Source organism: Mytilus californianus, unplaced genomic scaffold, assembly GCF_021869535.1.
Source record: "Mytilus californianus isolate M0D057914Y unplaced genomic scaffold, xbMytCali1.0.p SCAF_14, whole genome shotgun sequence".
NCBI lineage: Eukaryota > Metazoa > Mollusca > Bivalvia > Mytilida > Mytilidae > Mytilus > Mytilus californianus.
Genome location: NW_026262626.1, coordinates 25,064,035 through 25,076,278, shown reverse-complemented (window position 1 = coordinate 25,076,278; position 12,244 = coordinate 25,064,035). Strand labels below are relative to the sequence as shown.

The following is a 12,244-nucleotide window of genomic DNA, read 5'->3' as shown; positions in this document are numbered from 1 at the left end:
TTTTCCGGAATTTGCAGAATGACGTTGAAATGCTTTCAATAACGTTAAAGAAAGGCATGCGATAATAACCGGAAGCAGTTGATATAAACCGGAAGCAGTTGATATATACCGGAAGCAGTTGATAACGAAAGTCGTTTCACACGGATAAGACAATTCTTCAAATTTAATGAATAGATTTGTAATATATGTACAAATTAGTTTTTATCAAGGGGTACAATCATACCATTATTTTCTACAAGTATATGATAAATTGTTTTATTATTTTTTTGTGAGACTCTTGTACTGGCAGAAAAAAATCCTTTTGAGAAGGTTCATTCTAAATTTTGTAAAGCAGTATTAGGATTGAAAAAGACAGCCACTAACATAGGTGCTAGATCAGAATAAGGTAGATTTACTTTGGACTCTTACATAAAAACTCAAACACTTATGCATTTTTATAGAATAAACTCTAATGATATTAATCCTCTGGTTAAAGAATCACTACAAACTAATGTGAATTTTCATTCCACAGGAATTTATTCTTGGTACTCATTTGCAGATAAAAATTTTAAAGATATGAAAATAAACCCAGAAAATCACTCTTATATTAATGTACCTTTTGAACAATAAAAAAAGTGTTAAAATGTAATACTAAAAAGTGTGTTTCAGAAGAATATGAAAAAAACTACTTAAATAAACTTTCAAACTTGGATTCCTCTTCCAAACTTTGTCTTTATGGGAAATTCAAAACTAATTGTCAGTCTGAGGAATATTTAAATTGCAAGAAGTTTATACATAGGCAGTTACTGTCCAAATTTAGCCTTAGTGATCATTCCCTAGGCATTGAATTGGGTAGATATAGAAACGCTCTAAGAGCACAACGATTATGAAAAAATTGTGGAGTTCTAGATGACGAATTTCATTTCTTTTTGTATTCTGACATAAACATAGCATTGCGTTCAAATATTGCTTATCTTAAAGACTATGTATCATTATTTCAACATCTTGATGCATTTATTAAACTAAAACACATTCTAAACCCCACTGCTGAACTTGTTTGTCATATTGGAGTCTTCATTAAGCAGTCCTTAGAACTGAGGGCGTTAGCCCTATATCAGACAAGATTATAATTGTGTTTTTTACATAAATTTGTTAGTTGAATTCTTTCTTGAAATATGTTCTATTGTATTCCATTGTATTGTGTTTAATTGTATTGTTAGTTTGTATTGCTTTGACCCTTATGGGTATAATTTTGCAATAGAAATTATTTAAATTACAGGGAAAGTCACTTTTATATTACAATGCCACTGCTAGAGAGACCAGAAATTACCAAGAATCAGTATACAAGCTAACGGTGAAATAAAAGAAAAAGAATTTGATCTTCAATATTGGAGTGTTTAATTTCAATTTTTCAAATCATACAGTAGGTATTCGTTACAGTTGTATATCTTTCAATTTACCTGTGTAAGTTTCTTCATAAGGGTTGACTGTACTTGCACCTATAACTATACAAAAGCGTAAGAGGTCGTTTATACAACACTGATAATACACCAGCCTAAAATTAGCATACGCTATTTTGCCTATCTAATAAATAAAAGTATACTGAATTCAAATAATTTGAAGGGAGAATGTCCATCTACATTCTCATTTTGGATGAAGATAGATATATATTGCCTTGTGACGTCATCATTGTGGTCTTAACATAAACAATATTATTGAATAAGAAAAGTAACGTTACGTTTACAAGTAAAAGAAATGACTAGCATAACTGTCTTTATTTTTAGGAACGTAAGTGTCTAAAGTCTCGGACTAAACAACTGGAATTATTACTAAGTTGACATATTGTCACATGTGAAGCAGGGTCTGTTTACCCTTTTTTAGCACCTTAAATCACCCCCAGTTCGGGTTACTCAGTCTTTAGTTTTCTATGTTGTATTTTGTGAACTGTTGTTTTCTATTTTATCCATTGCATTGGCAGTTTATTTTCGACCTATGAGTTTGAATGTCCTTTGGTATTCCGTTTCTCTTTTTGAATAGTAATATGACAACATAATAGCCTATGTTCAGTTTATATTTATTTCTATTTGTCCTCTCATGTTTCTGTTAGAAAGCTATACTTGTAAGGATCAATACTTGTTTATGTTTGCTAAGATGTCTTACAATATTTGATAGTATCAATATTTCAAGTCATTTTTTGAAACGCTCTTAACAAAAGACGAATCAACCAGCTCAGATGACATGAAAGTAAGAGAACAAACTCGCATGAGAGACAAACAATATTAGACAACAGTCGTCAGGTTAATACTTTTTTCTTTTTCTTTGTAATATTTTTATAATTTTGTGTTACAATGGCAATCTTTTTTATGATGATAATTTCAGCTATATGAATTATAATTGATTCCACGTGAAATGATGCTTTCTGGTGTCAATATAGACAACTTCTGCTGAAACTTTGTGTTTAGAATATTCCTGTCAGATTCAAAATGTTAGTAACATATATATTCTTTATTCGGAGATCTGTCAATATAAGAATTGAATGCTCTGGGTTTTTAATTAGATTTATACGAAGTGAAAACAACCAACGATCACCTTTTTTCAGCAAAAAGCTCTTCGTGCAAAATGTAAAGGTCATTTGCTTTCATTGCCGTAACGTATAAATTTAAAAAAAAAAAACAGCACTCAATTCTATATCAAATGCTCAGTGTATATCAGGAAAAAATAAATTAACGGGTTCATTGCCATTGGCTCTAACGTCACGCTGTCATGGCCTTGCATTCAAGCGGACAAATTGAAATTTATACAAATTATTATGACTAACAAGGATATATAATCGTGTTGATTATCAATATCCTGTGAAGGCAACTCTTGTATTTTCATGTATTAAAAATCTACCATATTTCCCTAAAACCAATTGTTGTTTTGAAGTAGGACTTGACTTACTTTTATGTCATTTTCAGTTGTGATAGTTTAATGTATGCAAAACAGGTGTGGACGTTCTAAACAGTTTGGACGCCTCTCAAAAGAGACATTATTTATCAAAATGCTGATCTGTTAGTTCAAAATTTGTTTTGATAGTGATATCAAACACTTTCTGCCAACTTATAGTACATGCTAATTCTGAAATTATTTAACACACCCATTAACTTTAAGTTTCAAACTTGTTCTCGGAAGTCTATTTCCTGTTGTCTATTAATCAGATACGTTATATAAAATATCTGGGGTCGTTGGCATACGGTCTATTTCGGTTAAGTTGGGGAATGAATTTTACTTTACTTTAGTCCGTCGCCGCAACATTGCAAGCAGTTTTAACTTTTGGAGACATTTGTAATTAATTATTCATTTTTCATCCTAATTGTGGTAGAAAAAAGTAAAATAACAAAAATACCAAAACCCGAGGAAATTCAAAACGGAAATTACGTAATCAAATGGCAAAATCAAAGGCTCAAACACATCAAACGAATGGAACACAACTGTCATATTCCTGAATTGGTACAGGCATTTTCTTATGTAGAAAATGGTGATTAAACCTGGTTTTATAGCTAGCTAAACCTCTCAATTGTATGACAGTCGCATAAAATATATTCCATAATATTGACAACGATGTGTGAACAAAACAAAAAGACATATTAGGTAAAAATGTCAAAAGGTGGGGAACAGAAAACGGCTTTTAAACACCTACACCGATCAATCCTTGGCTTGGATGTTTGGCTTTTACACTTGTATCACTACACAGTTAAATCATATTAAGTGTATGTACTTCTTCCTCATTGCAAATTTATAAGTGATTCAATGGTTTTCTGATTTATCTTTTTAATTTTCTTCTTTGTGCACATTAGGTTTTTCGACTCAACCATACTGCATATGTTTTTTAAGTACAATTCAATTAGTTCTTGCATCGAAATTTATCAGAACGCATGACTTTCAATCTGTAAAAGCAGCCGCAGCTAAATCCATGGTAAGACATACTGTGGATGCATGCACAGTGTGGGATCAAACAAATCAAAATGAGAGTAAGATAATAGAGCAAGTACAAAAAAAGCAGTAAGATTTAAACACAACATCTTTGAAAACCGAACACCTAACTATGTCACAAATATGGTAAAATCATTAAAACTATGCTATTAAAGATCAAGTTTGACCTAATAATATTACACATAGCTCGTCAATACCGTACCCTATTCAATATCAAGACAAGAGTAAAAGGCATGCTCTGTAAAAAACTAGACAGCACCATCATTAACATAACTTTGATTGTATATTAAGAACGGTTTAAATGTAAATTGCCTAAGAGAAAACTGTCCATGCTGTCTGATACAGCACAGTTTTTGCGCAAAACCAGCGAAAAAAGTCCTTTACCTTTAATGGAAAAAAAGATGACCCTGGTTCTTAGTTCATTTAGAATTAGAGATACATATATAATCTACGCGGTAATGTTATTACTACCATTAGGTCGATGCCTCTGCTGGTGGACTGATAGTCCCCGAGGGTATAACAAGCCCAGTAGCCAGTACTTCGGAATTGGCAGGAAAATACGGATTTTGTGTTTTTAAAATTTGCTGTTACAAAATTTTGGAAATTATTTAAAATTAAGGAATGTATCTCCTTCATGCAAAGCTCCGATTCCTTGCCCGGCTTTGGCTATACTTTGTTGTTCTTTTTGGTTTATAGCTCTTCATCTTTTAGATAAGCTTTTGATTTTCAAATATTTTGGCCTCGAGCATCACTGAAGAGACATTAATCGTCGAAATGCGCATCTGGTGCAGAAAAAATTGGTACCGTTTATGTTATTATTAAAAGGGAGGTTAACATGGTCCAACAAGTACATGTTTTTAATTTTTTATTACTGTGACTTGACTATAGGTTTTGCTGTTTACCTTTACCTATTGTTCAACCAGAATTTAAAATTGACAATACAATAGGGACATTTAAATTGACCAGTTGGTATTGTTAGAATTAAGTCTACCTTGATGCTACCTGTAAAGTTTTTTATTCACCTAACCCAACTTTTTAGCATGCTTTTTTCCTGACGTTTTCTTCACCTAGGATCATTCCATAAAAAAATTGAAAGGGAAGAAAATATTTTTGGTTTTTCTTGTTTAAAAACCCCTGTATTGATAATATTTCTAATTTTTGCCAAAAAATCTAAATCAGTAAAAGATTTTATTAATTGCATGTTAATATAATATGTATGAAAATTAAAACTGTTTTTACATAATAAATGATTCTTAAAATTTTTAACCCTTATACATATTAATAAAGATAAGATCGAGAATGGAAATGGGGAATGCGTCAAAGAGACAACAACTCGACCATAGAGCAGACAACAGCCGAAGGCCACCAATGGATCTTCAATGCAGCGAGAAACTCCCGCACCCGGAGGCGTCCTTCAGCTGGCCCCTAAACAAATATGTATACTAGTTCAGTGATAATGGACGTCATACTAAACTCCAAATTATACACAAGAAACTAGAATTAAAAATGATACAAGACTAACAAAGGCCAGAGGCTCCTGACTTGGGACAGGCGCAAAATTGCGGCGGGGTTAAACATGTTTTTTGAGATCTCAACCCTCCCCCTATACCTCTAGCCAATGTAGAAAAAAACAAACGTACAACAGTACGCACAGTAAAACTCAGTTTAAAAGAAGTCCGAGTCCGATGTCAGAATAGGAAACAAAAGAAAATAAACAAAATGACAATAATACATAAATGAACAAAGGACTACTAGCAGTTACTGACATGCCAGCTCCAGACCTCAATTAAACTGATTGAAAGATTATGTCTTCATCATATAAAAATCAAGTACAATCCCTCCCGTTAGGGGTTTAGTATCCTACCATCATAAAATATATGAGAAGAACGTAACCCGTATCATGCCAACAACTGCTTTTAGAATAAATGTGTTTAATTCCGATGCAAAGACCCTATAAGTGAATCACTATTAAAGCCAAAATATGCAATCTTTAATGACCTGACAACAGTATCGTAACTATATCCCTTCTTAATAAGTCTGTTTAAAGTTTTGGTAGCTTTTGAGGTGAATACTGACATTTTTGGGCTTTGTAAAGAATAATACCATAAAAGATTGGATGTGAAATACCCGAACGTATAAGATGTCTGCATATTGAATTATATTTACGAATGATGTCCTTATACCGATGATAAAATTTAGTAAATGTTTTGACTAGTTTATGATATCGAAAACCCTGGTGTAATAATTTTTCAGTAATACATAAATTTCTCTCGCATAAATCTAATACGTTGTTACATACACGAGCGAATCGTACAAGTTGAGATATATAAACACCATAAGATGGTGACAAGGGAACGTCACCATCTAAAAATGGATAATCATCTCTTGTATCATAAATTTTTGTATTATGTCCAGTTATCAGTGAAACAAGAAATAGCTATTCAGGTGCTTTCAGTTTCAATTTTCAGATGGATATGTTGTGCATTTCGTCATATGTACCTTCAGGATTTTCATTTTGGATTATTATTTGCAATATTTGAAATCTATTTGAATCAATGTGCATAAAATATTGGATTCATTTTATTTGATATCACTTCTCAAATATCTTTTAACAGTAATTTTGTTTCTTAAAATGTGACTTTGTTTTTTCCAAGAATGGATTGTCATGAAGGTATCAAGGAGGAAATAATTTAGTCAAAATGTGTGGCTTTCACATGATGATGTACATGTAAAATTCAAAATAATTTTGGAGTTTACCTTGCAGTGTTTTTCATTGAAATCTATTATGATAGGAATTGTGCATAAAATACTGTGTTCACTCAAGGAAATTCAATTTTTATATTAAAGATGGATTTAGTTATCTAAATGGTTAAAAAAAATCATAACTGGAATGGAAGTAGGAGAAATAAGTTCACCAACATGTTTCTGTGGCTTTAAATGTGATTTTGAAAACATTCATTATAAATTATAGGATATATTATAAGAGTGATTCACTTGTTTAAATGGGATATATATATCATGGAAATGAAATGAAATATTGATACAGTGGATATAGTCTAATCTAGTGATAAAACTGAAAAATAAAAGTAAATTATTCCCAATGTGTGGATAACGTTAATGTGAAATTGGAAATAATCATTATAAAATTCTGGATCTAATGTTGTTTAATTCGGAATAGATATTTTGAGAAATGAAATAAAAACTCAATACAGTGGATATATAGTAAAATCAAGTCATATAGTGAAAAATATGAATAAAATTTCATGAAATATTTGTAAAGTGAGGATAATTATTTGGAATATAATAATGGAAATAATAAAATAAATCGCAAAATTCTGGATTTAATATCAAGATTCTGTTCCTGTTTATTTGGGATATATGTCATTGGATATTAAATAAACAGAATACTTATAATGGATATAGAGAGAAAATCTAGTGATATAGTGAAAAGTGTGAGAAAATATTCTAAAAGCTTCATAAAATTAGGAAAATATTTTAAATTATTGGCTATGAAAACATTATGAGAAAATGTAGTTCATTAAACGACATGCAATTAAATTCCCTGCAAAAAAACATATATACAGTATATATGAGAAGAACATACCCCATGATACAGGTTATGTTCTTCTCATATATTTTTATGATGGTATGATACTAAACCCCTAACGGGAGGGATTGTACTTGATTTTCATATGATGAAGACTTAATCTTTTAATCAGTTTAATTGAGGTTTGGAGCTGGTATGTCAGTAACTGCTAGTAGTCCTTTGTTCATTTATGTATCATTGTCATTTTGCTTAGTTTTTTTTTGTTACCTATTCTGACATCGGACTCGGACTTCTTTTAAACTGAGTTTTACTGTGCGTATTGCTATGTGTTTTTTTTTTCTACATTGCCTAGAGGTATAGGGGGAGGGTTGAGATCTCAAAAAACATGTTTAACCCCGCCGCATTTTTGCGCCTGTCCCAAGTCAGGAGCCTCTGGCCTTTGTTAGTATTGTATGTTTTTTTGATTTTAGTTCATTTATATGTTTTGGAGTTTAGTGTGACGTCCATTTTCACTGAACTAGCACACAATTTTATTTAGGGGCCAGCTGAGAACCACCTCCGGATGCAGGATTTTCTCGCTGCATTGAAGACCCATTGGTGGCCTTCGGCTGTTGTCTGCTCTTTGGTCGGGTTGTTGTAACTTTGACACATTCCCCATTTCCATTCTCAATTTTATTGTTCTGGCTTGCTCACTCATAAAATTTGAAATGACAGTAAAATAGACATCTCTTTTTCCTTCTAAATGTCATGTTTCTTTGGCAGTAATATGACCAATTACTCCAAGAAAAACATCCATTTCAATAATAATAAGACTAATTAAAATGATTAATTCCTTTACTCACGGTCGCGAAACACGTGACTTCGTCGTGATCAGTTTCACGGAAAATGGCGCCCGTCAAATTATTATAGTTCGCCTGGATGTAAACTTCAAACGTAAGTATTTACATATCATCGTGTTCACACAGAGGACCCCCCCCCCCCCCCTCATCATATGCGTATTTTTCGTGCGAATATTTTGATGCATATAAAGTTATATTTCACTGTTGGTTTCATAGAGAACATTCACAAACTATTTCAGACCTGCTGAAGATTGTTTGGGATTGTGTACACGAAATGACCGTAAAATCACTGTAAATCCATTTGTGTGTCTTATTTTCACCAATCGTGTACAGAAACTTACCCAAATTTACTAATTCATTCATATAAACTAGCATCGATGTATATTTTTGACATTATTGCGAACTGAACGCAATAATATTTTTTTTGTCAATAAATGATCAGTGTACACGGTAAGAGTTTAAGTGATCAGTTCCACGGTCTAATTCTGAATCAGTATGACAAGATCACATTAAGGTTCATCTGGGAAAGTGGCGGAAATCCAGTTGAAATTAAACAAGAAATTAAACTCTTTGCCAGAGCAGAAAAGGTAAAAAAGCAAAATTGGTATATTTAAATTGTTTACATCTGTTTCTATAGGCTTTAAAAGTTTAATAAAGGAACATTTAACTTTTACTTTATGGAGCTTCGAGATATGTGGAAACTTTTAAATTATAGGCAAATTTTCATTAAACAATCTAGTGTAGCCGGTTCAATTCAAAGTCGATCTTTTTCGTGCATAAGTATAAATTCCGCCGAAAAAAATCCAAAGAAAGATATAATAGATTTATCTTTCTAAAACATTAATTTGCATCTCTGCTCCCAAAGATATTTTTTTTTTTTGGGGGGGGGGGGGGATCCTAAAAATGGGCAATTATTGCATCAAAAAGAAAAAGTCAAGTGCACCTTTTAATGTTCGGGCGTGTTTGAGTTGAGAATTCTGTCTTGAAACGTATAAAACAAAAATATTTGCTACATCATCTCGCTTCAGATTCTATTATTTTTATATGATTACGCTGCAGGTTGATTTAATAACATTAAAACTTCAAAGTACTTAAAAAAGAAATATTCTGGTCAATTACCGTACTGATGAGTCATAACAGCAGAGTATGTGTGTTCGAATAACAATTTTTTACTTAAAGTACTTGACGACAGACTTTACAACTGGATCTTTAAAATGCATAACTTCAAAAGAACTTCATTTGTTGTGTGTGTCTTCTAGGATTATTGTCTGTCCGTCTGTCCGGATTAGGATACATTGTTTGTCTAACTATCTTCTCCTTCGGTTTTGAAGATACAGTCAGCTTTAATATTTTGTAAGATGTTCAAACACAGAAAGGAGGTGTGCATAGCCACAGGATTTTATTTTTTTTACAAATTTTCTGGAAAAGACAGGCAGTTGGACTATTGATTATTTGCTGTAGTACATGTAGCTGCATAAACAAATAATAGTTTGTCCTCCTTCAGTTACATCATCATACAAAGTATTAAATTTATAATTTCTTATGGTCATTTGTGTCTTACAGACAGCGTAACAATTTGAAATTGTATGCCAACATCACTGTCTGTCTAATCTAAAATATGTGGAACTATACTCGTGCATATGGCAGAGCAGAAAATGGGATGGGGGTATTGCCAATATCTAGTTTTCTCTGATTATAGGTCCCATTATGCGGAAAAAACAAAGCTTTCACAGCAACTCCAAAAGCATCGAGAAAAAACTGTCAGACAGCCAAAGAGTTAACCAAATAGACAATCTCAATGTTGCAACATTACAGACAGGAATTTAATGAGGATATTATCAAAATCGCCATACACTGTCAAAATACGAGAGAGGGGCGAAAGATACCAGAGGGACATTATCCTTCTCCAAAACGTGAGAAAGTACAAGGGCACACAAAGCGCTCACTATTCATTTCAACCAAACAGTAATATATTCTCCTTCGCCTTAAAAGGGAATACAAAACAAAAGCCAAAACGTGCACTCTGCATTCCATCAATATTACAACCACAGACATTAAATGTGATCTTGTCATACTGATTCAGAATTAAACCGTGGAACTGATCACTTAAACTCTTACCGTGTACACTGATCATTTATTGACAAAAAAAATATTATTGCGTTCAGTTCGCAATAATGTCAAAAATATACATCGATGCTAGTTTATATGAATGAATTAGTAAATTTGGGTAAGTTTCTGTACATGATTGGTGAAAATAAAACACACAAATGGATTTACAGTGATTTTACGGTCATATCGTGTACACAATCCCAAACAATCTTCAGCAGGTCTGAAATAGTTTGTGAATGTTCTCTATGAAACCAACAGTGAAATATAACTTTATATGCATCAAAATATTCGCACGAAAAATACGCATATGATGAGGGGGGGGGGGGGGGTCCTATGTGTGAACACGATGATATGTAAATACTTACGTTTAAAGTTTACATCCAGGCGAACTATAATAATTTGACGGGCGCCATTTTTCCGTGAAACTGATCACGACGTAGTCACGTGTTTTGCGACCGTGTTACTTGTTTTGAGATTCTCTAATGAAAAATATCAGAAAATGATTTTTTTTATTAAATCAGCAGTCTTTCGCAAATATTAGAACTTGAAATAAGTTTGCTTCTAGTGTTCATATTCTAGCTTTATTTATACCATATAAACTATTTTAGACTGAATGCATATTATGTTATTTAACAAAAATAAAAATTGAAGCCACATTTATAATTCATTTATTGTATTCTTTGTTTTGCATTTTTTAATAATATATTTTCCTGTTTCCTAATATTCTTCTTTTAATCTACTTAGTTATGTTTTTCACTAAAATGTACCACTGTTTATTTTCCGGAATTTGCAGAATGACGTCGAAATGCTTTCAAAACGTTAAAGAAAGGCATGCGATAATAACCGGGAGCAGTTGATATAAACCGGAAGCAGTTGATATATACCGGAAGCAGTTGATAACGAAAGTCCTATCACACGCCTAAGACAATTCTTCTAATTTAATGAATAAATTAATATATGTACAAATTAGTTTTATCAAGGGGTACAATTATATCATTATTTTCTACAAGTATATGATAAATTGTTTTATTATTTTTTTGTGATACTCTTGCACTGGCAGAAAAATATCCTTTTGAGAAGGTTCATTCTTAATTTGGAAAGCAGTATTAGGATTGAAAAAGACAGCCACTAACATAGGTGCTAGATCAGAATAAGGTAGATTTTACTTTGGACTCTTACATAAAAACTCAAACACTCACGCATGTTTATAGATTAAACTCTAATGATATTAATCCTCTGGTTAAAGAATCACTACAAACTAATATGAATTGAAATTCCACAGGAATTTATTCTTGGTACCCATTTGCAGATAAAAATTTTAAAGATATGAAAATAAACCCAGAAAATCATTCTAATATTAATGTACCTTTTAAACAATAAAAAAAGTGTTAAAATGTAATACTAAAAAGTGTGTTTCAGAAGAATATGAAAAACACTATTTCAAATAAACTTTCAAAATTGGATTCCTCTTTCAAACTTTGTCTTTATGGGAAATTCAAAACTAATTGTCAGTCTGAGGAATATTTAAATTGCAATAAGTTTATACATAGGCAGTTACTGTCCAAATTTAGACTTAAGGATCATTCCCTAGGCATTGAATTGGGTAGATATAGAAACGTTCTTAGAGCACAACGATTATGTAAAAAATGTGGAGTCCTAGATTACGAATTTCATTTCTTTTTGTATTGTGACATTAACGTAGTATTGCGTTCAAATTTTTTGCTTATCTTAAAGACTATGTATCATTATTTCAACATCTTGATGCATTTAATAAGCTAAAACACATTCTAAACACCAC

At 31.9% G+C, this 12,244-nt stretch overlaps 1 protein-coding gene and 1 long non-coding RNA gene across 2 annotated transcripts in view; one reads left to right on the top strand and one right to left on the bottom strand.

The window, feature by feature from the left end:
• LOC127724604 (40S ribosomal protein S4-like) overlaps positions 1-12,244 on the top strand; it is a 399,059-nt gene that overhangs the window by 206,413 nt on the left and 180,402 nt on the right. The gene's annotated exons all lie outside the window — the stretch shown is intronic.
• Positions 1-12,244, bottom strand: part of LOC127724624 (uncharacterized) — a 30,114-nt gene that overhangs the window by 10,894 nt on the left and 6,976 nt on the right. The window lies entirely within an intron of this gene.